Below are 27,503 nucleotides of genomic sequence, written 5' to 3' on the forward strand. Positions count from 1 at the left end.
CCCAAAATGATTTGGGGTCGGCTAACATGAATCGTCGTAGGAGATCGTCATTGTCACCAATCAAACCAGAAAGGAGCAGGAAGTAAAAAGAAAAAAACAAGGAAGAGAAAATGAAATTAATGAAAGTAGGATAAGAAAAAAAAAGGTATACATATATATATATATATATATATATATATATATATATATATATATTAAAGAAGAAATATTGTAAGAGATACTAAAAAATAAGTAAAATTTAAAATAAATGAATAAGTAAAATAAGTACATTTCAAAATAGCATGTGAAATTACAAATTAAAAAAAATAAGAAAAATTAAGAAAAAAAAATTAAAAGAATTTTAAAAATAAAAATAAAGAGAATCAGAAACATTGAAGTTGTATATGAAGGAAATAATGCCCTTGGTCCAAGTATGCATTCAATGTATAGTCTAATAAATGCGGTTAAGTATTAATTAACAAGTTAATAATTCAGTGAGATCAAGTGAGCTGAATGCCTAGCTAGAGGCCGCTTCAGTTCAAGTGGAATTAATAAAATTAATCCACAGCTTACTCTTGACTGAACCCGTAGGGTCACACAAATAGTACGTAAAAGGATCAAATATTTAATGGCATTAAATACTCTATCTATGGATATTCGGAAACGACAGATCTTGGTTTCAGTGGGAGCTAAGATCGTCACAAGCAAGAAATGAATACTCCGGAAACGATGATATTGCCGGAAACGGAAATATGGATCGTATCGGAAATATAAATATTATCCAAGTCGTAGATGTTGTCGGAAACGGAAACATGGTACGTATCGGAAAATATTATCGGAAATGGAAATATTGCCGGAATCGGAAATATTGCCGGAAACGGAAATATTGTCAGAATCGGAAATATTATCGGAATCGGAAAATAATTCCGGAAACGGAAATATTAAATATTTGTTCGAAACGGAAATTAATTCCGGAATCGGAAATATTAAATATTGTTCGTATCGGAAATGAATTCCGGAACCGCAAATTTAATCGGAAGCGTATCGTACGAATAAGCATCGGACGAGGCCTGCCGGACGAAGACCCAGCACGAAGCCAGGCCATCGCCCTGCAAGCAAGGACGCGCGCCAACGCCCAGCCCAAGGCAGCGCAAGGCCCACCGCAAGGCAGGCCCAGCGCGCCAAGGCAATGTTGCCCAGCGTGGGATGCGTGGGCCGAGCGCACGCGTGCGGGCGCCCTCGTGGCTCCGTGCGTGTGTGTTTGTGTCCATGCACAATTCCTAAATCTATTAGGTTTTGTTGTGTGATTAAATTCCTATTCCTATTAGGATTATTTAATTAATTAGAGTCCTTGTAGGATTCTAAGTGTAATTAAATCGTATCCTACTAGGATTCTAATTCCCTTTCCAAACCTCTATAAATAAGGGCCTAGGGTCATAATTTATTGACACGATTGAAGTATTCAAAGGGTAAGTTTTTGAAAGAAAATTCAGCCACACTCTTGCACAATAATAGCCGAAAATTCCTAGCACCTTAAGGGCGATTCTAGTTGGTCAATCTTGAGGCGGATCCGGACGTACTGTGGACTATCTACGGAGGGACGACACTTGGAGTCCTAAAGACTTGTTCTTGTTCGGTTCGGACGCAGCTAGGGAAGGCACGCTACAAAGTGTATGCATCTATACTATGCTAAATGATTATGTATAAATAATATGCTTTCCTGGCTTTATGGTTTTTCCGCATGATTTATGTATTGTCATATGTATCATAACCTAACAGTGGTATCAGAGCCTCTTATTATTTTCATAATCTAAATTGCATAAACATGGTTAAATATTACAAATTTGCAAGAATTAAAAGGGGTGATTAATTTTCGTAATTGTTAATTAATTGCAAATTGCGTTTATTTAATTATATGTACGCAGTTTTTCGGCAGTTTCTTCGTTACTCATCCAAATCGAGTGATTTTTGTGTCAATTCCGCATGTAAAAGGCATTCTATAATTTTGACAAAAATAGTTAATTTTCGGCCAAACCCAGAATTCTCAAATTCGAAGCCTAACTATGATTTTTCGGAGGTTTTAGTTTTTCGAACGCAAAATTTTTGTAAATTTAAGATGTTAAATTAAATATTTGCGATTCTTGTTGATAAATCTTGAATTTTTGATTGACCTACTGTATATGTTTAACAAGTTTGAATGCCTAGCCTTGTTAATTATGCAATCTAATTTGTAATTATGATTAATTTGTTGAAAATTGGAATAATTTAGAATTAATTTGATTTTCATAATTAGTTAATAATTTAATTAGATATCTATGATTAAAAACCACCATAAAAATTGTAAATTTGTGTTAAATTTTAAATTTTTATGACCTAGACTTGAATCCATGTTAATCGGAAATCAATTAATTAATAAATTTTCGATTTTTCGCCCTAAAATTATGAAATTAATATGTTTTATTAATTCGTCATTGATTTTGAATTAAAAATTTTTAATTTTTATGCAATCGCTCATAAAACTTGCACGCACAAAGCAATGGACGCTACGTGTTACCCTTAAGGGGTGTTGTATAGTGCGGGCGTACGACAACGAGCAAGGGAGCTCGTCGCCCACGCGGTACGAATGCAACGAGCCAGGCGATGGCGCGCGAGCACAAGGCAGCAGCCCTGCCTTGTGTCGAGCGCTGTGCGCGATGGGCGATGGGCGAAGCCATGGCACGCTGTGGGTGCGCGAGCGAGCGAAAGCTGGTCGCCCAGCGATCGCTGCTCTACGCACCACAACGCGTGGCCTCGAGCGAGCGATCGAGCGAGCGAGCGAGGAGCATCGTAGCTGCTGCGATGCTATGGGCAGGCAGGCTGCGCGCAAGCATGGCTTGTCTTGCTACCTTGCGCGTGGCTGCTGCGACGTTGTGCCATGGACATCGATGGGTCGTGCACTCGACGGGGCTTGGGCGCAAGCCCAAGTGCTCGTCATGTCACGATTGTCAAGTTTTTAAAATTTTAATTTGAAATTTTCAGTTTACGTAATTTTAATTAATTTTAAAATTAATAATTTAAATTGTTTTCTTGGATTTTAATTTTGAATATTATAATTATAATAAATTTCATTTATTCTAATTATTTTACTAAAATTAAAATCATGAATTAATTTAAATACGACTGAAAAATAAATTAAAAAAGCGGATTCAATTATAAATTTATATGAGCTTTAAATTTTAATTAAATTTGTATGTTTCCGGTTAGACTAGAAATACATTTTTATGTTTAAAATTAGTAAAGCATATAAATTTATTGGTTTAAGTGGGAGCCCTTTTAGTCATAAACTCTTGATTAGGTCTACAAATCCTTAAGGTTCAAACAACTTGATTAGAATTAATAAGGACTGAATAATTTGTAGATTATTGGTGCCCTTGATTAATTGCTGCAAATGTTTATGTGATGCATAATGTGTTTTACTAACCAGCTATGTGGGTCATTCATGATAATGAATGGATGAATCGTATATATTGTATATGTACTGTTTTGGAGGTTATGAAGTGACTAGTATGGCCCAAATAGGATAGAAAATATGGTCTGCGTACCATTAATTTGAATGTAATTGGTCTAAAGTACCAAAATTGTTTTTCAATTCAAATATGGTCTGCGTACCATCAAATAGTTGTAATTAGTTTAATTATAGCTTATCCTATTTGAAGAAAATGGCGCCTCCCACGGAGATTTTCAAGACGGACTTTAAAGTTGAAGCTTCAAGATGAAGTCGGGCCATACTAGATCACATTTATCTTATGCATGTTTTAAGTTATTTATTGCTTTTAAATATGTCTTAAATATGCATGGGATCGAAGCTTGATTATGTTGCATGATTAAGGATTTTAGTTCACTTAAAATCTAACCAACATAGTAAGAGCCTTAAGTTCCAAACTTAAAAATTGAGTTAAAAGGTGCCATGCCAAAATAACACTTACTTGGATATCCTTTTTTCATTGATCTTAGTAATACTTTTCCGCCATAGCGAGGTGTTACTTATCGATACTAAAGGGGTAAGGTACACAAATAATTGTGAGTACATGTTATTTTTGGTGAAACTCAACGATATAAGTAAGGAGTCCTTTTGTGTCGTGGAAAATTCGATAGGTTTTCCTAATAAGTTCTTAGACGTACCTATCAACCAAGAGTAGTTTCTAGACTATTAGCAAGAGGCTTTTGCTTACCTAAAATATTTTAGAATTGAGTCAAACATAATGTGCTTAATTCTTCAATGATTTTAGGGTCTTGGAATCATTTTATTCACACCTGCCGGAACAATAAAATCGAATAAAATGCTCATAACTTGTTTAAATTGCATGATTGCTTTAATTTTCAAGTTATTACTCATGATAAATGTTTAGACTTTGCATGCTTCAATGTATGTTTTAATTATTGTTTATAATTAAATATCTTGCACTGCAGTAAACCCTTTTAGAAAGGTAACAGTAAATTTCCTCGATTGGTAGTGAATCCAAGAACGATTCACGGAAATGAGAGAAAATGAGCAATTTAAAATGTACGTTTCTTTTAGCGACTTTTATGGTTGTTTTCGAGTATCAAAGTCGAATGGCAAACCGATAGGTGCTTGTGAATTCAAAATATAATGTAGTTTTGAGATCATAAAGCATTGAGTTTAAACGCTCAGCCTTACCAATGGTTAACAACCTAATATCTTTGTCCATTTAATTTTCGAATGAGTCTAGTCCCTAGACATTCGAATAGATTGATGCTTAGAGAACTTTAGAAGCTTCTGGTAAGATCATCTAGTTGAAGCAAAACATTCAACATAAATAAAATGGTAAGAACCTTGTTGGAGTGACATTGGACATGTCTAACAAAGTATAAAAGTCAACACTAAAGAATTCAATTCTGAAGACTATAAGAAAGGGTACAAGAAATAGGAAAACAAGAAACAAATGAAAGGAATTTACGATTCCATTTCTACCTATAAGTTTATGTTTAAAGAGAAGTGACCTAGCAATCAAACGTTCTTGGTATCATATACCGCTTGAGGTTCTTACTTCGGTAATAACTCAAACAATGGAAGCTAGGCTACACTAATGGCCTACAAGTGGGAAATGAAGCATGGCAATGCTACATTAGTTGTAGGGTCATCTAATTTGTTTTAAGTCCTTTCAAAGGCTGGAACTTAATGGCTATTTTGTTCCATAATCGGCATACCTAAATTTTTGTTTTTAAACACAGAAAGACTCACATTCAGAAGAACAAAAACAATGTTTGTTTGTTTATTTGAATGAAATGGTCATTTACGGGTTGAGTCAATATGCTTGATTAAAACAAACAAATCTTTAACAATAAAACTTTACTAGGTTCAAATCAATCTCTTGATTTGAGTTCCACTAACCTTTAGCATTGTTGCTTAGACCATATCAACAAGTTAACATTCAAAAGCTCTATTTTGATGGACTTTTGAAAGTACATTGATTTCTAAATCAATTTAAGACAACTAGTCTTACTTGTTGAAAGTAACAAAAGATATGAACTATTGTTAGAACGCCTAGACAATAGAGTTCAAAGCTAAAGAAAGGTTTTATGACTTTATTATTTCACATAGATTTGAGTTTATTTACTTAAATGTGATATAAGTTTGAATCTGTTTGGCTAGTTCAAAGATTCAGAAGTATAAAATCCACTTGGCAAGAAATCATAAAGATCTAAGTTAGATCATGTCGATGATTACTTTAAGATCAAATATGATCATCAATGATTGTGTGTTGTAATTTCACGATCTAGCTCCATAAGATATGGCATATCTAAGATGGAATGATCGAAGTCAATTAGTACTTGATTCGATCAATGATGAATCATAAAGAATTTCCCTATAATTTCTAAAACAAAATGCTCAACTACCACCAAACTAAACCAAATTCGTCAAAGCTATTGAAAAGTAATTTCAGAATATCTTTTCATAATATATCTAAAGAGTTCCTAAACTCAGTGGGAGCTTAGTGTTTATTATTCAACAAACTAAGGCCCAAGTATAGATATATGTTTCATTGTGATTTATTCAAATGAGACACAAAGGGTATTGTTTCTACCACGAATTTTTGAGAACATAATGTTTGTTTGCTCGAAATAATGTCCTTTTGGAGACTCGTTTCCAAAAAGACAAGTGGGAGGAAATAGACCTCGAAAGTCTTCGAGGCGAACAACAAACATAAACGGACATTCAGGAGGCTTTTCGAAGTTCTTTAGAAAATCCGAACATGTATTCTTTAAGGACTTTAGAAGTGGCTTTAAAGAATAGACATCTCTTAGAAGACTTTACAAGTTCTTCAAGGAGAACAGAATATTCAAAGGACTTTCAAGTGGCTATTGATATTCTATTGTTTGATGTTCTATACCAAAGTAAGTCACTGAAACTATGAGATTCTTCTATTAGATAGTAAAGAAACATGGAGTTCAGGCCACTGAAGCTATGCGATTCTTCTAATTAGATAGTGAAGAAACCTACAACTTGCAGTCAAACTATTGTCATGTAGATTAGTGAGTTTGTGACCTGTAAGAAAGCTATGACGAAACCCAGATTCCCTAAAATGGTTAGAGGTCATATATAGACTCAAATGTTTTAAATGGTTAGAGGCCATAAAACATACTAAATGTTTTGATGACAAAATTGAAACTTTGTTGATTTGCAAGAATAGTTTCACACCTATTGGTTGCAAGTTTGTTTTAAGGAGAAAAACCATCAAACATGGAATTGTGTTCACACACAAAGCTAGATTAGTTGCTAAAAATTACAAGCAAATTCACGGCGTGGATTGTGTTGAAGCCTCATGCAAAATCGTAATGCTTAAGTCTATAATTCAAGCAATGATTGCACATTGGTACATATGGCAATTGGATGACAAAATGTATTCCTCAATCAGATGTTGGAAGAAAAATATATACATGGCATGTCATAGGATTTGTGGATCCAAATAAATGCTTGAAAAAGAAAAACTAGCTTATGAAATCTAAGTACAGAATTTAAGCAAGCAATTGGGAATTGGAAATGTATTTTAGTGAAACTAATAAGTATTTTAGTTTCATCAAACGTACATGATTCTTATAGATATATAAGAAGTTTAGTGGGAGTAAAACTCAATTGGTCCCATGTATATCACACACATATCTCTCTATTGTGAAATAACATTCAAATACTAATGACTTAGATTTGAAATTATTCATCAATAATGGACCAAGGCGAAACTTAGTACATACTGGGTATTAAGATCTATTTACAAAAATCTTATATTAATGTTTTGGATTAAGTAATGGCATTTACTAAATCAAACACGAAAGACTCCATTGTAGATATTCGACCCATGTGAATAAATCTAAGTAAAGAATGTTTGAACTATGTATAAGCATTTACTAAGTTAAACATCAAAGGATCTAAGTAAGATTCTTAACCGATATTATATGTCAAAGAATTTACCTGGATTTAGTATCTACTGAAACTAGATGAGCTAAAGTTACATGAATAGAATTCAATTGGGAATTATTCTGCAAAAGAATTTATCATGTATGATATAATATGAGGATCGCCAAAAACGTATCGTATGACTTTAGGCATGACGAACATATACCAATCTCTATTGATCTAAGTGAAGATCAACTAGATTGAGATCAAGAATACTTATGGTACTTGAAAAGGTACATAGGAATAGTTCTTGATTCAAGGAAATAAAGATATGCTAAATATTGATGCTACACGCATAAACACTGGCAAAGGATCAAGTAAGACCCTTTGGAGTTAACCATTGATAAGGACGAGCTATAGAGCATCGTGTTTTGAAATGGCAACATGGATTGGAGACCATGAGTTGTTGCGTGGGAAATTAAATAATAATTTCTATATTCTAAGATACAGCTGGAAAGTCTTCCACATATCTGTGAACTGCTTGGATAAGTAAATCCAAACAAAGCATCACTAGCAACCTAAACAGTTGAAGTAAAAGTACTTATTGCCTAAGAAGCAATGAAATAGGGTTGTTTATATTAAAGAGTTCTTCACTAAACTTGGGTATATCACATGTCTGTTGGCTTGATGGTTCTTCATTGAAAAATGCGTAGAACCACTCTTGAAGCAAGAAAAGACTAGATCACAAAATAAACATACTCAAAAGATCTTATCATCTATCTCGAAGAACATTAGATGAAAAGGATATTAAGATTAGCAAAGCATGATAACTAAACCTATGCAACAAGTGAGAAACAACACTCACATTGTAGCACTGGAAATCAAGCATAGCTTTGAATTCCATGAACTGTTTTAAAGATGGGTTTGGAGCCCATGGTTGTAAAACATTGGGGTTGAACATTTATCATATATGAAATGTATTTTCATAGTCCATTTAATCTTGGTTTAGTATTAAATGATGAGTCCCTTCAATTTGACGATATATTCAAGATAGACTGTCAGGACCAGTCCTGTGACTAAGAAATGTCTATCAAGTGAACTTGAATGTCAAAAGTTGAAAATGGTCCCTGGTCGGAGTTTTCTATAAAGATGGACGCATAGAAAACGTTAGACGACTAGAATGCAAGATGACTAGTAGTTCTGTTTCTTGAACTATATGGACATGGCAATGTCATAATCATTTGCATAGATACTTACTTTGGGAAGACTAGTATCGGACAGACCTATGAAACTTTACTGTAAGAGATGAAAATCTGTCATAAGTAAATTTCATTAAAATTATTAGACACTAAATCCTCAATACCTGAGTGATTTGAGATTACTTGTTTGAGAACTGGTTACTTTGACGTTGACCAACCTTCGCACCGTAAAAGGAGGCTATAAAGGCAACGCTCATGTAATCACCTATCAAACGAAGTCTAATCTCAAGATCGCAAGATTGGGATTGTCCTCCCATAAATCGGGATGAGATGCTTAAAAGTTGTACAAGGCCACTCGGAGAGCTAGAAACTGTAAAATGCATGGTCGTGCTCGGATGAAACATAGGCTATGATTATCTGTTTATTTGATCAGTTGAACTCTGAAACCGAGAAACACCTCTGGACATAATAAGGATGACAACTCTTACCTTATGTTTAAGAGCAAGCATCGAGCGACAAAGGAATTAGGTAAATGCACACTTGTCCCTAAGGACAAGTGGGAGACTGACGGAAATAGTGCCCTTGGTCCAAGTATGCATATAATATTAAGTCTAATAAACGCGGTTCAGTATTAATTAACAAGTTAATAATTCAGTGAGATCAAGTGAGCTGAATGCCTAGCTAGAGGCCGCTTCAGTTCAAGTGGAATTAATGATATTAATCCACAACTTACTCTTGACTGAACCCGTAGGGTCACACAAATAGTACGTAAACGGATCAAGTATTTAATGGCATTAAATACTCCATCTATGGATATTCGAAATCGACGGATCTTGGTTTCAGTGGGAGCTGAGATCGTCAAAGGCAAGTAAATGAATACTCCGGAAACGATGATATTGCCGGAAACGGAAATATGGATCGTATCGGAAATATAAATATTATCCAAGTCGTAGATGTTGCCAGAAACGGAAACATGGTACGTATCGGAAAATATTAATGGAAATGGAAATATTGCCGGAATCGGAAGTATTGCCGAAAACGGAAATATTGTCAGAATCGGAAATATTATCGGAATCGGAAAATAATTCCGGAAACGGAAATATTAAATATTTGTTCGAAACGAAAATTAATTCCGGAATCGGAAATATTAAATATTGTTCGTATCGGAAATAAATTTCGGAATCAGGAATTTAATCAGAAGCGTATCGTACGAATTAGCATCGGACGAGGCCTGCCAGACGAAGGCCCAGCACGAAGCCGGGCCATCGCCCAGCAAGCCAGCGCGCCACAACGTACCAGCCAAGGCTGCGCCAGGCCCACCGCAAGGCAGGCCCAGCGCGCGCCAAGGTTGCGGCAGCGTGTGGGCCTCATGGCAATGGGCTGCGAGTGCTCGCGGGCTGCGAGTGCTCGCGGGCTGCGAGTGCTCGCGGGCTGCGCGTGCGCGCATGGCGCCCCTCGTGGGCTGCTGTGCGTGCGTGTTTGTGTTTGTGTTCATATACGAATCCTAAAGCTATCAGGATTCGATATATGATTAAATTCCTAATTCTAAAAGGATAAATTAATTAAATAAGAGTTTTACTAGGATTCTAGTTTAATTAATTCGTATTCTTGTAGGATTCCAGTTTCTTTTCCATACCTCTATAAATAGGTGCCTAGAGTCATAATTTATAGACACAATTGAAGTATTCTAAATGTAAGATTTTGAAGAAAAACCAGCCATACACTTGCACCTAAATAGCCGAAATTCCTAAGCAACCTTCAGGGCGATTCTAGTTGGTCAAGCTTAAGGCGGATCCGGACGTTCTGTGGACTATCTACGGAGGGACGACACTTGGAGTCCTAAAGACTTGTTCTTGTTCGGTTCGGGCGCAGCTAGGGAGGGCACGCAACAAAGTGTATGCATCTAAACTATGCTAAATGATTATGTGTAAATAATATGCTTTCCTGGCTTTATGGTTTTTCCGCATGATTTATGTTTTGTCATATGAATCATAACCTAACAGTTTCATCTCGGGAGTTGGGACTAAGGATACCCATCGCCAACCGGGGGGTGCATACGCTTCGAATGTTGTCCACTCGGCACTTTCGCTAGTAGTACACCAGTCCCAAACCCAATCGCTCGCCCACTAGGTCCCTCTCATTGGTGCATGCCCCCTTGGATTACATCGTGATTGGCCTCTTGGGCGAAATTCGTTTGTTGAAGGCACTACCTCGACCGGGGCATGTGTTGGATCTGCGATAGAAGCGGTACCAAGCCGGCGCAAATACTACCCATAGAAGCCTATCATAAACTACATGACATATTATTATTTTGCCTCATGATGTAATGTTAGTTATGTGTAGCGAATTACGTGATTGTGTGTGACAAATAATGCTAGAAAACCAACGACCTTAAAAATTTCCCAAACATTCATAAACCAATTGGCCAAAGAGTTATACCAAAATACGTGTTCTGCAAACCCGAACAATCGCCACAAAAATAAGCAACGCTCGGGATGGCCCGTAACGAATCCCACAAACGCTGCACAACGCGTAAAGGACGTTATTAGGCAAGCACGCAAAATTAAGTCGCATGTACAAAAAATATACGCGAACAGAAAACGAGTACCAGTCAGGGACGCATTTTCAGCGCCCCTGGTTGGGCGCCAATAATTCTCACGCCCTTCGCTGGGCGCTGAAGTTGCTGCCTGGCCTCTTGGTCAGGCACAGCAGCCTCGGTGCCCGCGCATAAAAAAAATATACGTAGCAGTAAAAGAAAATTCGTGAAAATTGCTGCAAGGGCGTACGAAAAGGCACTCAATTCTAAAAACGACTTATAAAATAAACAACTCTTGTGTCGTCATTAGGCCTCCTATGACGACAATGTTCGGCACCAAAACCGAGCATGCTAATTAAATGACCTTGAATGTAACATGGGCAAAGTATTCAAAAAATAATGTTCAAATAGAGTCTTCAAAGAAAAGTAATGTTCGAAAAAAAAATCCGAGTCTAGACTAGGCTATGCCAAAGTACAATCTAAATCCTACGTCTTAGTTGTCTTATCCATAGAATCGGTCCTAATGCTTGGTGTCGTTCTACAAGTTAAAAGGTTAAACCATATTGAGTCTCCCTTCCTAAAATTTAAATCAATAAGCACCCATATGTAATTGTCATCCCTTGCTAAGAATCTACGGCCTCAATACTCTCTCTCACCAATAAAAATAATATATTATAGTATTTGCAAAATGGAAACAATCACATTCTGAAAATCATTCCCCCATAGTCGCACAACCCCCAAAGTGAACCTAAGGTGTCAATACCATTAGCAAAAATTTATGGCCTCAAGACTTATGATCACATTGGGTCACGACTATCATAGTCCTCTCGAGCCACTCGCTCCTTGAAATACTCCTAAGTACGGACTAAAAGATTTTCCATGAATGCAACATGACGAACCATGAAAATACCCAAATCGGCATGCCATAAGGCTACCATCGGGGTAAAGCAATACACATCAAGAGGGAAGCCGCACTAATGATTCTAGTCTTGCAAAAATGAAACTTCGATCTCCCCAACTAAACTACCTTGCCAACATTAAGCAAAATGGCGCATGACAAATGAACACCCAAGGGTTAAAATCTAAAGTGTCAACCAACGAAAGTTATGGTCCAATTAACCTAAGTCTAAAAGTCGCTTGGTCAAGTATTATAGGCTTACGCCACGTCATTATTTTTAGTATAGGCCGCCTCCTTGTATTCATACACGGGTTATAATCAGAGAAATTAATGAAAGTCCGAGTCTAAATCACAACTTCCAATTAAATCCCAGAAGCTGGAATCTGAAGAGAAGCAAAAAAAATTATTTTCGATGTAATTCTTTCGTTAAATTTCAATAAAGTGAAAACAACATTTTGAATCTACGATATTTGCACATTTTAAGAAACAACTAAATACGCTTGCAAAGTAGGACAATTTAAAGGTCCACCCTAGGCCTACTAAAATTAAAGGTCCACTATAGGCCTACCAAACGAGGCTCACTCAGTCTCGCCTCGTGACTCAAAGACCACAACCATCTACCTTTTAGCCCAAATAAAAGGGGGGAATCCCAAGCAAAAGGAAAAAGAGAAAGAGAAAAGGGAGAGCGAAAAGAGCGAGCCATGAAATACTTAGTCCGTACCTCCCAAAGTGCAAAGAAATAAAAAAGAGAAAGAGTAAAGGGGAAGCGAAAAAAGCGAGCCATGAAATACTTAGCCCGTACCTTCCAAGGTGCGAAATTTACCAAGGTGAACGAAGGAAAAGAATCGAGTCAACTAATCCAAATCATACCACGAAAACTACATAAAGTTCTACGATGTCTACCCTTTCCAATCCTTATGCTCTTAGACGCCTTCGCTCTGGGACCCCTGTTCAGCTCATTTAACCTATCCATGTTCTCATTGCCATAACCCAAGAAACCATTACCTCGACTCTTGTCCTTGAACTTGTTATCAACTGCAAACCACGTACGGCCATTGACACGTGCGTCATGCCCATCATTTCCAAAGCTTAAGCCTGCTCTTGCATCACCATTAGCATAATGACCATATAACTTGTGTGGATACATCCTGTTGGTATACCCTTGAGTCGTCCCCATGCTACTCATTGGCCTTGGTTGATGTAAACTCATGACACTAGCTTGAGGCTGCAAATTGTGAGTCCTAGAAGATGTAATCCTCATGCTTGACCAATACCTATACAAATTATCCTATCTCATTCAACCCATCTTTCAAGCCTTCTTGATTCACGAATAAAAAAAAAGGACAAATGAAAAGTACATTCTACGCTTAACGTAAAAAATTAATAATAAAAGAAAACTTTGCAAAGCACCTTTAAAGTTCGTCTAAAAAAGAAGCATTTAGCGCACCAAAAAAGATCCGCCCAGAAATCATTTTCAGCGCCCAAGGCTGGGCGCCGAAATCTTTAACGCCCCAGCCTGGGCACTGAATTTTTCTGCTTGCCAAATTTTGTTCAGAAGTGCTCGTTATTTTATCCGCACATACAAGGGAAAATAACGAACACTTGGAGGGGTACAACACGTATTCAGATATACGTACCAAAAAAATACATGTACTCAAAAAAAAAAAAACAAAAAACAAATTTTTGGCTTACGGCAAGGCAGCAGATTAAAATAATAATAAACTTCACTTATTCTACCGTTTCAAACAATATGTTTCCACCTCATAACGTACTTGTTTAAAATCGGCATTCTAAGAAACCATTTTCTAGGCTAAGAACTACGCAAGACCTGATTCCAAATTAAATCTATTTAAGGCGGATACGTAGGCAATCCATGATTCGGTCCAACCAATTTGCAAAAATGTTAAAGCCTACAGAATAACAAGAATAAAAAATAGAGTCCTTTATTGAAATTTAATTACTTGCAACCCAAGTCGAAAGAAAAATTTAAGTTAAAGGAAGAATCCAAGTCATCAAGATGCCAAAACGAGCATACATCGAAAAATAATTAGGGCACGTACCCTTGCCAGAAGGAGCACTCACACTCCTAGGCACTTAGCCAAGACTTAAAAGATCGCTTTGCCTCAATTGAATGGGGGCTAGCGCAAGCGTCCATGACCTCTAAAGTACTCGACTTGACCCTCCCTAAAGCGAACTAACTCACTTAAAGACCTTCTTTCACCACTAGACATAGTCGTTCGCTTAAAGACCTTCTTTCACCACTAGACACAGTCATAATCGCCAACAAGTAGTAAAGGCAGTAAGCTTGCAATAAAGAGGATTGTTCTATGGCGTCACCCCATCGTTCCTTCGAACTCAGGGCACCCGTTCATGGTAATTCAAATGCTTGCGAATCCCCTTTGAAAAAAAATAAGACATTGTCAATAGGACTTGGCACTTAACCAAGGCTCACCCTACTCAGACATATGACACGGGCATCTAAAATCGAAATCTGAAAGCGTCATTAATGGGAAGACATAATAGCAACTGGGGGCTAAAAATTGAAATGAAAGAGCTAGGGAAAGAACTAAGTATACCTTGACCTTTCGTGCAGACATACACCAAGTAAATCTAAGTCAATTTGAAAACGGTTTATATTCCCGCAATTCTGGAAAAGATGGCCCTAAAAACCTAAAACATGTGCCACACGGGCACAAGTATATCTTGACGCCAGCACCCTGGCTTCCAGCAAATCCTTAGACAGCATTCCAAAAATCGTAACAGTATTTTGATTCACTCATATAACCTGTACGAACCCTTCTATAAGTCAACCTACTTAGGACACCTCGGATTGTACACAGTAGCACTCGGATTTCAAATAATTTTCAATAATTTCTTCGAACATAATAAAGTGTCGTTGGTTTAAGCTAAGTATGCGTTTATCTCGATGTTGCAAGTGAGTCAAAGAGATTTCTAAATATGATTATGGGTAAAGAAAGGCACCTATCTTTTGGTCAAGGCACACTTCAACATGTGACCACCTTGACCATGGCAATGTCACACAATACGACATTTACAAGAGAAGTAGCAAATCACTACTCGAACGTACCCCGCACTAAACGAGTCTGGTTCAAACTATTCATGATCCATGTCACCATGAACGCATAAAAACGTATGCCAAGCATTATAGCACCAAGCCAATCCCGTAGCTACAATTGGGGGCTTGAAAACACTCTAAAAATGCTCGAAATGACGATTTTATCGCAAATTCTCGACGCTAATGCTATACACACGTCATAGGGGTACAATCCTAAGGTTTGATCGTGTAAAACGAACCTTAGAATGGCTACAACCCCTCCCAAATTCTAAGCGCTACTTAGAATATATAAAGTCACCCCACAAACAAGGGTAACTGAAAATCGCGAGTCACCAAAACTCCGATCAAACTACTGCAAATAACGCTCGCCCTATAAGCGCCCGTTACACAGTCTACGCCGTTCCAAAGCAAAAGCGAAAGAAAAATCAAGGATAAACAAAAAAAAGGAACATCTATGAATCCTCGCATCGAACGAAGTAATAAGCCGTGCACACCCACGCAGAAGGTGCTACACTTGTTCGAGGACCTGAACGAGGTGTGATGAAGTACTCCAATGCAAAAAATAATAATGATATCCCAACACCTGGAGGAATGTTCTAAGACACGCCGTTAGGCCACACAAGCCTACGTCGCACCATAAGTTCAACCGTCCCACGGTACAAGTCTAAAAAAAAGAGTAAGGCATATCGCACTAATGCGGGCACGACCAAGAGCATGTGTAAAAGAGGCAAAGACTACTTATCGCCCAAATTCAAAATGCAAACCACACGACTTCTACATTAAGGATTAAAGGTAGCAAAACATTACCTACCACGGAAGGGATAGCTCGCACCTACACGAGCGGAACCCCAAGGCATCTTTCTCGAAAGAACCTACAAAAATCGTACGCCAGAAGGAAGCATCCCAACATGCATACTTGGGGGCTCCAAGCTACGAAACGACCATAGCAAAAATAAAGGGTCTTAAAGCAAATGTTTGAACGATCAAAAAGAGCAAGATGCTTGAGCCCACTTCATGAATTGGCCTGAACCCTATCAAGCTTCTAAGCAAACTATTCAACATCAGTCATTGCTCAAAAAAAATGATTCAAGCGAAGTGATTAATGGACCGCACGCAACGGCCATTCTATGAACGCTCGTTCGCACATACATTCTAAGTATCGAACATTCACGAACACGTTCAAAAGAAGAAAAAAATATACGTTCAAAATAACAACAAGAGCGATCAAAGTCTTACACCTCAAGGTATGTTCCTCGGGCCATATAGACTCGCCCGACTATTGCAATAACTGTACGCCTTAAGAGCGACAAACACCGTAGTCCAGCAATCGGCTACGGCTTCTTGAGAAATCATCACGAGAGAGTCCTGCCTGGGACGCACTTTCAACGCCCAGAACTAGGCGCCAGATATTCCGACGCCCAGCCCTGGGCGCTGAAAATCAGCTCAACTCATTGCGATCTCCAAAATTCTACGTTCCAAAAAAAAAATAAAGAAAAACAAACAAAAGAGAAGAGAATACGTAGAATTTCCAAGTGAAATAAGCAAACGGAAAAGAGGCAGATCCCGCCCAATATCAACACCAACGCCAAATCCCACGCCTGACTTTGGGCGTTGAAGATGAATCCCACAATCGTTCTAAGCCAAGAAATGACGAACGAATAAGGAAAAAATAAACACCGTTGGTCCACTATTAGGCTACGGTTTCTCGAGAAATAATTGTTATTCACCAATCAACTGTGATCTCAAATGAGCGGTTCGTTCCAAAAATAGAATCTCTAGACGAAAAGAAAAAAAAGAGAACGAACGAACAAGAGGCCAACTGTGTCATCAAGAAACCTGCCCATAAGTCCTTTTCAGCGCCCAGAGCTGGGCGCCGAAATCTTTAACGCCCAGGCCCGGGCGCCGAAAATGAGCCCAGACCTAGAAAAGGCCCCTGACTTCTATAGGGCCCTGCCGTATCCATTCGACTCGAAAATTACCGATTTCTTTACTGAAAGTCGCACCTCACGGCTTTATTCAAAGTAGCATACCACTACAAAGACCGCTCGCACTTACGAGCACAATCCCAAACATAGTCAAGGACATTACAGAATGCGTATCCCCAAGGAAACCTCTTTGACAAGAAATGACCGTCAAGCACGAGTGCTTGGGGGCTCGAAAGAAAATATATATTTCAAAAGAGAGTGTGCAAAGTTAAAACAATATTCCCAGACTACGCTGTACGAAGTCCCGTGTTTGGATGTCTCAAAAAATAAAACCAGATTATGACCTCAAGACAAAGGTCGCCGTTGATACTTATACATGGTCCCCTGATCAAAGACCCAAGTAGTGGCAAAATTGAGCCGTAAAGACTAGCTCAAAACCATGAAAGATGATGACCACAAGACAATGGTCCGTCTAAGCATGTTGTCAACCCACATTCAGGTTGCAACTAAATCCGAGCATCCCTCGAAAGAATTCGCTCTTACAGAAATGAATAAAAAAAAAGAAATTCTCAAAAGAAATCACAATGAACAAAGGAAATAGGGAATTGCCCACCTCAATCGGGCAAGATGGCGCCACGAACCACGCGAGTTCCAAATCGAAAAAACAAATTCAGGGACGTCCACCCTTAGCGGACAGGGCTCGCCCACCTTCAGCGGGCGGGGTCTGCGTCACTAACCGCGCAGGTCCTCAGTTTTAGAAAATGAAAAGAAAATAAAATCTTCAAAACAAAAACAGGCTCGCCATCTTCAGCCGGCGGGGTCTGCGTCACTAACCGCGCAGGTCCTCAGTTTTCAAAAAATGAGATCTTCAAAACACAAACAGGCTCGCCATCTTTAGCCGGCGGGGTCTACGTCACAAACCGCGTAGGTCCTTATTTTCAAAACATCAAAACAAGATTCGTCCAATTCTATCGGACAGGGTGTCCACCCTTAGCGGACAGGCTCGCCATCTTTAGCCGGCGGGGTCTACGTCACAAACCGCATAGGTCCTTATTTTCAAAAAAAAAAAAGCACAAACAAATTTCAAAATAGATTCGTCCACTTCTATCGGACGGGGTGTCCACCCTCAGCGGACAGGCTCGCCATCTTTAGCCGGCGGGGTCTGCGCCACTAACCGCGCAGGTCCTTAGTCGCCGTAGCGATAACTTTTTTTCGGTTTTCCCTTTTTCCAAAAATTAAAGGATCGGTTTTCCCTTTTTCCAAAAATTAAAGGATTGGTTTTCCGTTTTTCCAAAAAAGAACGATTTGCCGGATTTTCCTTCGTTTTACGTCCCATAAAAACAAGGGGGTTTTCTCGTTTAGCTAACCCTGAAAATGAGAATCTTTAAAAACATTTTACCTCGTGATTGGGCTTGGCCAGGCCCAATTACACTTTATAACTTTGATTTCGAAAACATTTGTAGCTACTTCCAATGACAAAGTGAGGGAGTTTCTACACATCTTTAGATACTTCCAATGACAAAGTGAGGGAGTTTCTATACTATCCGTTGACAAATCCCAATGACATGTGAGGGATATGTCGACACTTCAAGTGATGACCCTTAAGTCAAATGTTATCACTCGGGGGCTCGTGAGACCCTCGCAAAACAAGTCAACATACACTATGGCTTGTGTGACGCACTCCGTCCAGTACTTTGACCATCGTCTCATCCCGAGACTCAGTCAAAGTGGGGGCTAACTGTAGACACCTACTTTTGTCCCCATTCCCGAAAGGGAAGGTTCGATGATGAGAACATAAAATCTCCACTTGGCAACGCATCTCCTATAAAATAACGAATCTCAATCACCCTTTTCATTTCAACCAAAACTGCTATTTATAGAAACCTGCTAAAAATAGTAACTGCCATAATAGGTAGTTGTTAAAAGTGGCAAGTCATAAAAGATAGAAACCTGTCAGAATTAGGTGTTGCACTCCAACATAAATCCTAAAAGATAGAGAATTTGCAAGAGGAATCCTATTCCTAGTATAATTCGAAAATAAGAGTTACGTATTGATTTAAATCCTAACGAACCTAGAGTTTGTAACGGGCCCAGACGCATTCCGTCATAAAGTTAATACGCACTAAAAGACTCGGATAAGTCTCAAACACTCCGGATTCTAAGAGTCCAAATCTGACAAAGAACTCGGCCCAAACATCATTTTCAACGCACACCCCTGGGCGCTGAAATTGCCTGGATCCCATTTTCAATGCCCAGAGCTGGGCGCCGAAATCTTTAAAGCCCAGCCCTGGGCGCTGAAATTACCTGGGTACGTGTTCTCTCCTAATTCTCTTGGATTAGTGCTCTAAAATTCTATCTCTCCACAAACTCTTCCCTATAAATACAGCCCCAAATTCGACGTGAAAAGAACACACACAATTCATATTCTGAGTATTGACTCCAACCCCTAAGCCTAAGCCTCACGCTGCGAAATTGATTCCGCGTTCTGTCGCAATCGATCCAAAAATCGAACATGTACGTATCCTGACCCTTGTAGCTGAAGAATTAAGCCCGGAAACTTGAGATTCGTTAAATAAAAGGAGAAATAGCAAAGCCAAAGTGGTTAGTTTTCTGAGAACCGTGACGCACCTCTCAAGGGTGCGTCGTAATGTGTCCCTTCGCATGATTTAATCGCTTTCATCACCCTTTTATAAAACTGTTAAACTATTAAATCTGATTGTTCTATCACGCCTAATAAAAATAATATCTTGGGAAATTGAACTATCATGTTAGGTCCCTTAAATCAATCTAAACAAGATAATCACGATCGATCTAGTATTATGTGTTGCATATTGTTAAAATCAATTCAGATTAGTTTAATAGTTAACACATGTCCCTTCAATTATTTATGCTGAGCTAGTAAGGATATCCTGCCTCTGAAGTTATCGAAGAGCGAGTACTCCTCTCGGTAGTTACAGTCCCCCGAACCCTCAATCTCTACCCTCCGGGTGTACGTTGAGCGATCCCCACACCAGGGATCACAAGGGAACCTATGGCCGTCGTGGTCAAACATAATTGCACTCCCTTTATGTCACGATAACCGGGTTTTGTCAGTTCTTCTCATTGTCGTTAAAAACTGAATGGCGACTCCTATATTACTAGTCAATTGGGTGTAAACTCACAGGAAATCCAATTACACTTGATTTGACAAAAAGAAACGTCACGCCCACGAGGGACGAGGTCACGCATTAGCCTCGTGCTTTTTCGACCCCCTCACACCCTCCACTCTGTCCTATCCAATGCCATATTTTCCTCAATCCCAAGAAAGTTCATATCGTGCTCAATCACCTTCCTCCAAGTTTTCTTAGGTCTTCCCCTACCCCTTGCAATTCTATCCCTTTGTCACCCTTCTATCCTCCTAACCGAGGCATCATTTGATCTTCTTCTTACATGTCCAAACCATCTTAAACGATTTTCCATCATGTTAAACTCAATCGGTGCAACCCCTACTTTCTTCCTAATAATCTCATTCCTCAAACGATCCTTTCTTGTATGCCCACACATCCAAGTAACATGCGCATCTCTGCCACATTCATCTTGTGCATGTGACAATGTTTCACTGCCCAACATTCTGTGCCGTATAACAAAGCCGGTCGAATTGCCGTGCGGTATAATTTTCCCTTCAGTCTTTGGGGCATGCCTGAATCACACAGGAAACCCGTGGCACCTTTCCACTTCAACCAACCTGCTTTGATTCTATGGGCCACATCGCCATCCAATTCTCCATCCTTTTGGATAATAGATCCTAAATAACGGAACATTTCAGAGCCTTGGACAATTTTCCCATCTAAGGTAATCGTCCCTGTCTCTCTATCTTGGACTACACTAAACTTACACTCCATATATTCTGTCTTGTTTCTACTCATCCTAAAACCCCAAGATTCCAAAGTTTGTCTCCATAACTCCAACTTACTTTCCACTCCTTCTTTTGTTTCATCAATCAACACAATATCATCTGCAAACATCATGCACCAGGGTATACCATCTTGGATTGACCTTGTCAATTCGTCCATGACTATAGCAAAACGAAACGGGCTAAGTGCGGAACCTTGATGCACTCCAATCGTAATGGGGAATTCTTCGGTCTTACCAACACTAGTTCTCACACTCGTACTAACTCCCTCATACATGTCCTTGATGATATCAATATACTTTCTCATAATTCCTTTCCTACTTAATGCCCACCAAAGAATTTCTCTTGGTACCTTATCATACGCCTTCTCCAAATCAATGAAAACCATATGTAAATCCTTCTTCTTATCCCGATAATTCTCCATTAATTGCCTTATAAGATGAATGGCCTCCATAGTCGATCTCCCAGGCATAAATCCAAACTGATTCTCCGAAATTTTCACAGTTCTCCTCAATCTTTGCTCAATAATTCGCTCCCAAAGTTTCATAGTATGACTCATTAGTTTGATTCCTCGGTAGTTGGCATAATCCTAGACATCACCCTTATTCTTGTACAAGGGGATGATAGTACTTTTCCTCCACTCTAATTACATCCTATTACTTCCCCAAATCTTGTTGAAAAGAGTTGTTAACCATACAACCTCTCTCTCTTCCAAGCATATCCAGACTTCGATAGGTATACCATCGGGCCCCACTGCCCTCTTGCGTCCCATCTTTTTCAGTGCCATTTCGACTTCTTTATTTTGAATTCTTCGCATAAAGTCTAGGTTAACCATATTACTCCCTCCTTATTTATTTATTTAAGAGATACACTTGGCCGGACACGAGTATTAAGAAGAAGAATTGAATGAAATAAAATAATAAAGCAAATGGGGTTTGGTAGATATTTTAATAAGTAAATAAGTGGGGTCATGCTATTTTGGGGGGTGGGAGGTGGTCGGTGTGAGTTTCAAAAATTATTTGTTTAATAAGATGGTGGGTCATAGGGTAAATTAGATTTATTATTTTATTAGATAGTGGGATTGATAAGTTACTAAATATTGCAAGTGTATCTCTTAAATAAATACGACCGAAAAAAATAAGTGTATCTCTTAAATAAATATGGAGGGAGTATATATTAACATTTGTTTTCATATACTAGAAATCAAATAGGATCAAAATAAATTATGTAAATAGTGTAAAAAGTCAATAGGATGTGAGTATTTCGGGTTGAAGAGAGTATGTTTTCCATCAAAAGAAAAATACTCCGTATGTTGAATAAATTCTATAGAAAAAAGTAAAAATAAATAAAAAATGGTCAATTGTTGAGTGAGAGCAGGACCAAGTGAGATACCAATAAAAACGTCATGTCATAAGTTTCGACGTTTCGGTACTTAGACGAATCTTTGATCTGATTTTATACGTGAATACTCCGTAAGTTTTATTATAAAAGTTAATCTCATTTGTTTTTGCTGTGCATGCCGAAGTCGCCAACCCTCTAAATCAAACTTAAGATAATCATTTTAAAATTAAACTAAAATAACTACTTTATGCGTTTCGGAAATATCGCACAATTTGTTTTTTACACTATTCACACTACGACTTTATTTTTTGTGATTTGTATGTAATGAAATTTTAGTCTTGTAGGGTCATATTAAATTCGTATCTATATATATTTTCTAAATATTAATTTTTTATAATTTTTATTTGTACAAGATTCGAGATATTAAGAGTCAAAGTAATGGTTAGAGAAGTAAAAGTCAACCATGATGCGATACTTTCGGAACGGAGGAAGTATATAGGTTAGACCCTTGAGAATGATGTGAAAAACAGATAAGATAAACATTAACTTAATTATCTACCAAGAATCACAAACTAGTAGCATTAAATCCACGACATTAAGGTCATAAAGTAAAACCTCAATCTACTAATGCATCACATAATAATCGTAATGCATCGTCCTTATAAATCGATAAAATATAGTAGTTGTTTGGGCTCCCAATTGAATATCAATTGGGCCACCAAGTCCAAAGCCCAATGGCTCAAATCAACAACACCAAACCTGCCTCCACCACCAAGGCTATTCAGCCATCAACCAAGGCCCAAGGCCCAATAGCAATAAATGACATATGGGCATTTATTATGCAAACACTATAAATAGGCCGCCAAGGCTCAAACCTCAAGGTACGTCCAATTTACTGCCTTAAGACTACTCTCTAGAGAACTTCTCTCTCTAGAATCCGAGCATTGTTCTTACTTAGGCATCGGAGGGGCTTTCCTCGGAAACACCCCCGAGGCTAGTAACAAGATCTTGTGCAGGTGAATTCGGACAACAATCATTCAAGCTAACAAGATCTTCAACACATTCAAAAGGGCCTTCATTCGAATCCCATTGTTCCATCCGTTTCAACACCGGAACAATTTGGCGCCGTCTGTGGGGAAGAACACTTTAAAGCTTCAAAAAAAAACACCCTATTTTTCACGTAAGAAATGGAAATTCCCAACAATGACAACCAGGACGATGTCCTTGTCCAAATGGATTCGGAATCTGATGGAGGGGAACAACTGCACTCAGTGGCGAGATCACAGCCGAGAAGGGCTACCGCCGCAACAACCAGTAGACCCCCACTCCCTTCTCGAGAAGAGCTTGCCGCAGCCATGACCATCATGCAAAACTACCTCTTCAATGAGAAAGAGCAGGCACAGGCAGCGGACCGTCGAGAAGCGAGGAGAATCAGGCGACAACTTCTGCTTAATAGGCCACCGCCTAACGAGGACGCTGCGAGACCCGAACGCACTCTCCCTACCTTGTCGGGAACACACTTAACAACAAGATGGAGAGAGAGTACCTGGGATACGCAACAGAGGGCCGAACAGCAACCGGAATGGTTTGAAACACCATCCCCAACACCGCAAGCTCTCCTAAGCGGAGCAAGTGACCGCACTCGGATCCGAAGCTCGGTACATAGCAGGTTGCGCCCCTCGGTCCATGATAGGTTGGGCAGCCCCAGCAGATCCAGTAGGCGAACCGAAGCCAGTGGCCAGTCAAGAAGGAGAAGAAGGAGTGATCGAACTCCTAGCCCCCTACACGCCCCCGAACAAACCCACAGAGGAAACTCGAGGAGCGATGGTATCAGGGCGAGGCTAGGAAAGAGGATCATGACCCCAGCATCTTCCCCGTTCTCTAATGATATTGTGATGGAGGAGATTCCCAAAGTGAGGCTACCAGCACACTTAACATTCAGCGGGATTACGGATCCGAGGGATCACGTCATCTCTTACGAGCAGCAAATGTTCCTGAGCCCCTACTCCGAGGCTTGTTGGTGCAAATACTTCCCAACCACGCTGACAGGAGTTGCAGGGGAATGGTTCAGGTCGCTGCCAAAGGGATCGATCAAAAGCTGGAAGAAGCTGAAGAAGCGGTTCTGCGTACAATTCGTGAGCAATAATCATCCCGAACGAACTACCGCAGAACTGACCTCCATACAACAGGAACGAGATGAAAGTCTCCGAGACTTCATGGCCAGGTTCATGAAAGAATCCACCAACATCCCCAATCTGCAGCCAGATGTAGCAATCTTCGCCTTGAAGCACGCGCTTCGGGAGGGGAAATTCCGAGATAAACTGTCAATGAAAAACCCCTCCAAGATAGCTGACGTACTTCAAATGGCGGATGCGTTCATCAGAACGGAAGAATTCAACAAGGCAGCAGCAAGGCTGAGGAACCCCTCGGATACGAGGGACACCAAAATGAATCAGAGTAAGCCAGAGGGCAACTCAAGAAAGGGGAAAGAGAAGGTGGGTGCGAGAGAAGCAAGCCCAAAGAAAGATGGGAAGAAGGGTGAATTTCAACCCAAATACACCAATTACACTCCACTCACCACATCCCGAAGAGAAATCTTCAGCCTCCACAAGGATGATGAAAAGTGGAAGCTGCCAGACAAGCTCAGATCAAACCCCCTCCGTAGGAACAAGAACAAGTGGTGTGAGTTCCACGATGACTTTGGCCATACCACCGAGGAATGCAACTCGCTGAAGGACAACATCGAGGACCTCATCCGCCGAGGCTATCTAAAGCAATACTTGCTCGACCGAAGAACGGAGAGGGAAAAAAAAGAGAAAGCAACGTCTGGAAAGCTACAAGAGCAAGCCCAGAGAAGAGTCCATGAGACCGAAGGGCAAAAGAAAAAACCGATTCTCGTGGTGTTCGGAGGCAAAAGATCCGGCCACGCCAGCAAGCAACACTTGAGGGCTCTCTCCCACCGAGTCAACTTCAGCACTATAGGGGAGAACCAGCCTACACCCCCGAACATGACTTTTACTGCTGATGACTGCCTCGGAACCCAGTACAAGCACGACGACCCGTTGGTAATTGAAATGGATCTCAACAACCACAACGTTCACAGGGTACTGGTCGATGGAGGGAGCGCCGTCAACATCATCTTCAGAAACTGCTTCGAGCAGCTCATCCTTGAAGAAGGAGAAGAGTCTCTAACTAAGGTCAGTTACCCGATGATCGGCTTCAACGGATCCGCAGCCATTTCGCGAGGAAAGATCGCTCTTCCCGTTACTATTGGCCAAGGTCTGGCAGCAAGGAACGTCCGAGAGGAATTCTTAGTGATGGACTGCGATTCGGTGTATAACGTCATCATGGGACGAACTATGATTCACAAGATACAAGCAGTCTCATCCACGTACCACCAAATGATGATGTACGTCTCGGACGCAGGCTTCGCCGAATGGATAAAGGGTGAGCAGGAGGTGGCAAGGTCAACCTGTCACACTGCTATCCGAAAACCGAAGCTAGGAGACAGACCTAGGGAAGAGGACGAGGAAAGTAGCCCCCCAAAAGAGGAAAACGATGCAAAGAGGAGAAAGGCTGGCCCGAGCAGTCTGGTAAAACCCGCCGAGGTTGATGCTCGACCAGAAACCCTTTCTCCCGAACCAGATCAGGAAATGGAAGACATTCCCCTGGAAGATGATTCGGACAGAAGCATCCGAATAGGCAGAGGCCTGAGCTCGGGGCTCCGAATCGATCTGATCCAGTTGCTGAGGGATCACAAAGACATTTTCGCATGGTCGGCAGCCGATATGCCAGGGATAGATCCGGAGATGATCTGTCATAAGCTGGATGTCAACGCCGAGGTCCGACCAATCAAACAGAAGAAAAGAAACTACTCCTCGGAGAAAAACAAAGCCATCGCCGAAGAGGTGAGGAAACTGCAAGAAGCAGGCTTCATTGAGCCATGCATGTACCCCAAGTGGCTGGCCAACGTGGTCATGGTAAAAAAAGCCAACGGCTCGTGGCGCATGTGCGTCGACTTCACGGATCTGAATCGAGCCTGCCCGAAAGACTGCTATCCCCTCCCGAGGATAGATCAGCTAGTGGACTCCACCAGTGGCCATGCATTGCTTAGCTTCATGGACGCCTTTTCAGGGTACCATCAAGTATTCATGCACCCCGACGATAGAGCAAAAACCGCCTTCATCACAAGCGCGGGATTGTTCAACTACAGAATGATGCCCTTCGGATTGAAAAATGTCGGGGCCACCTATCAAAGGTTAGTTGATCACGTCTTCGCCGATCAAAAAGGAAGGAACGTCGAAGTCTTTGTGGACGATTCCATAGTGAAGAGTGTGAAGGAGGAGGATCACATCAAAGATTTGGCCGAAACTTTCGCCAACCTGAGGAAGTACAAAATGAAGCTGAACCCGAAGAAGTGTGTCTTCGGGGTTAGAGCAGGAAAGTTCCTCGGATTCATGGTGAGCGAAAGGGGAATTGATGCAAACCCGGATAAGGTCCAGGCCGCCTTAGACCTACCCGAGCCAAAGACAAAGAGAGACGTGCAAAGGCTAACAGGCAGGTTAGCCGCACTTTCAAGATTTATATCGAAGGCTTCGGACAAGGGGGCACCCTTCTTCAAAGCTCTCAAACCAAAAACTCTCCCAGGAGGAGAAGCAGAGCCTGCCAAAAAGAAAGGCGTCCCGAGGAAAGTGGACCCCGAGTTGACATGGGAACAAGAGCAGAAGGATGCATTTCAGCAGCTCAGGGCTCACCTGGCCCAACTGCCGACACTAGCTAGGCCGAAGGAGGGGGAATCCCTATACTTATACGTCGCAGTTAGCCCCGGGACAGTAAGTGCGGAACTCCTGCGAGAAGAAGAGAAAAAGCAACAGCCAATCTACTTCACCAGCCGAACCCTAACAGACGCTGAGACTCGGTACCCACTCATTGAAAAAGTAGCATACGCAGTGGTGGTGGCAGCCCGAAAGCTTAGACCCTACTTCGATTCTCATCAAGTAGTGGTGCTAACTGACCAACCACTGGAAAAAGTGCTAGACAAAATAGAGAGGTCGAGAAGATTGGCTACATGGGCCTTCGAGTTATCTGAGTTCGGCATCAAGTATCAGCCGAGGACCGCCATCAAATCACAAGCACTCGCTGACTTCTTGGCCGAATGCTCATATCAGGAAATGTTGGATGACACCAAGAGAACATGGGAAGTATACACTGACGGCTCTTCCACAGTGAACGGCTCGGGAGCCGGAGTGGTGTTGATACCCCCA

This window comes from Spinacia oleracea, chromosome 5, assembly GCF_020520425.1.
Source record: "Spinacia oleracea cultivar Varoflay chromosome 5, BTI_SOV_V1, whole genome shotgun sequence".
Taxonomy (NCBI): domain Eukaryota; kingdom Viridiplantae; phylum Streptophyta; class Magnoliopsida; order Caryophyllales; family Amaranthaceae; genus Spinacia; species Spinacia oleracea.